Source organism: Morone saxatilis, unplaced genomic scaffold (genome assembly GCF_004916995.1).
Source record: "Morone saxatilis isolate NCDOM2014 unplaced genomic scaffold, NCSU_SB_2.0 Contig14, whole genome shotgun sequence".
NCBI classification, from domain to species: Eukaryota; Metazoa; Chordata; class Actinopteri; family Moronidae; genus Morone; species Morone saxatilis.
The window spans coordinates 3,042,423-3,045,300 of NW_023339696.1; positions in this window are offsets into that span (position 1 = coordinate 3,042,423).

Here is a 2,878-nt window from a genome sequence, read left to right on the forward strand (position 1 = left end):
TGTGTGTGTGTGTGGTGCAGTGTGATGCACTTTCGATGTATTTGCATTGATCAGAAGCTGCGTGGCACCTGGGGGTGTGCTGCTGTGCTCCGGCTCTTTCCCGTGATGCTCTGACTGACAGAGTGTTAATAATCAGGGAATAAATAAACTACTGTGCTGTTGCTGTGGGGAAGAGACTGTGGTCTGCTGACGTCAACACTCCCCCTGCCCCACTTTACCCCTGGTCAGGGAGCATGCATGTTTGTGTGTGTTTTGTCCCTCACTCACCCTCTAGAATACTCCTTCAGATGCCTTGTATAAAAATAGATGCTCACATTTTATTGTTTTAAAAAAATACACCCAGAAATGTTCTTGATTTACCACATTTTAATCCAAAAAATTATTTTATTTCTTCCACTTTCTTTGTATCCTTGCTTTTATTGGTTAGTGAGTGTTCACTGTGTATGTTATTCTTATCCTGGGCTCATTAGTCTCTGCACATCCTGCAGGGAGGAGCAATAATGAACTGTTGTATAACTGTCCTGACTGCGCAGCAGCATGCAGGTGCTCCGCTTCTCCCACAGCACCACCCAGTGGTTGTTCTATGTCATTGCATTAAGGAGCAGTTTGATTCTAGCACTGGAACCTTAAGCTTTACTGTACGGTGCAAGGTTATTGTATTAACTAAAACTAACTCAAAACTAAAGCTAGGTGCGAGGAAACATTTAAGTTAAGTGATATTTTAAAAAATAGACTTTAGAAAAAAACAAAAATGAACTGAAATGAACTAAAAATCTAAAAATACAGGCATGAAAAGGCATTGGTGCATTTGTTTGTCTCCTAACAAAAAACCCCAAATAATAATTAGAATAACTAACACTGAAACTAATAAAAACTAAACTGAAAAGAGCAAATCAACTCTGGAAACTAACCGAAAAAATTAAAAATTAAAAGCTAATGAAAAATACAAATACATTAAAGCTGCAGTAGGCATTTATGTGTGAAGTGTTTTCCATTATATGACAACTGACACTTTTTTTTTTTGCTCACTTAGGGGCAGAACACACATAAAACACTATACACTAACACTAACATATTCACCTTCAGAAGTTATGGTGAACACGTTAGCAAACAGTTGCACACATCCAGCAGACATGTAGAGTTCACAAATTATGTTTAGTGAGCTTTGTGTATTTAACACTGTTAAATGCAGATAACATTTATTTAATTTATCAGAAGCTAAAAAAAAATATATTTTATTCCAAGTGAGGGGGGACACACTCTCCCCTGTAGTATTATTCCTGTGTGGACGGGGCAAGCAGACAGTGAGGCTGTACCACAATATGCCAACACGCTCACAATGACAATGCTAACATGCCGATGTTTACCACGTTCAGCACTTTCATTTAGCATGTTAGCATGGAAACGTTTGCAAATAGACCTTTTTCACAGCAGCAATCTCGACATTAAATAGTAGGGTAAACACGGGTGTTACCAATGACACTAATGGAGGTCCATGCAGGTCAGACAGAGTCCAGGTCCCACTGGAAAGCCTCTGCCACACTAAAAGGAGCAGTACCACTGGTAACACTTGTCTTTACCCCATTCCATTCCAAATCAATAAAAAGCAACACATACAAGTACTTATTAATTTATTTACACAATTTTAAAATACACAAATACAGTGGCATTACAAATGAGGAGCAAAAAGTCTTAAGGTGGGAGTGGAAAGAAAGATTTCCCATGAATCCACAGTAAGAGATGCATTGTGGGACACGAGCAACCATCTCCACCACACAGTTAAAAGCAAATATTGAACAGGAGGTGATGAAATAAAGAAGTAACGGAGAGAAGAAGAAGACATGACAGACTGAAAGAAACTATTCTCCCGTGTAAAGTGTACTTGCATTTATCATAGCCATCATCAGTGAGACAAACAAGTTAATCCATCACTTTTTTTGTTTAATTTTCAAGCCCACAGGTGAAGTATATTAAAAAAACTGCCTTAGCAGGAACTCTAATGGAGTGAGGCATTCCCAGTCCCTCCGTACACTGTCGTCATCGCCCGAAACCGTACAGCGGCAGACAGAGTAGGCACATCCTATACACAACAACAGAACAAACATGTACAAATTACCACTACAACCCCTTCCCCCGTTTAACTACAGGAAATGGCCTACATTACTTTGCAACCAGTCTACCACATAGAGAATTTTCTACTTCAAAATCTGCAGGATTCATCGGCTCGGCCCGGCAGCTCGGATCGCGCCACCTCTTGATGGAAGGACAACGGAAAGAGCCCAGTGAGGCTCGCCGTTCGAACGCCGCCGCGACTCAAGATGTGATTTCCTTTCTTAAGACAACACTCCGCCCACAGCTCTCCAAAAACCTCCTTGCTTCCATCCAACCAGATGTTAAAGCACACCGCTCCATTTTTCTACCCGACCCTCTGATCGGGATGTACTAAGCTGGTCGCAGCTGATCAAGGCATGGTTCAATCCAACTGTAGCGGCCACATTAAGACTGATGATGACTGAAGAAGAATGGTCAAAAGAGATGCAACAGGGGCTAACATGTGATCCAGTGTTTTTGGAGGGGGGTGCAACAAAAGAAGAAAGTCTAGTACTCCCCATGCCTGATAAAGTGATCCTGGTGGAGTGTGCCTTTAATTTGATCAGCTATCCAGAACATCTCATTTAAAGTGATCACTGTTCATGCAGTTCAGTTGTGCACTGTGCAATCGCGTAGTAAAATATTGTGTAACGGCACTTTCTCAACAGTAAACCATCTGGATTGAGACGTTGCCCAATTCTGACCAAACTTGTTGTAGAGCCGTTTGTCTTGCTTTCTCCAATAAAATCCCCCAAAAGGACGAAAAAATAACCATTATTATTATTAT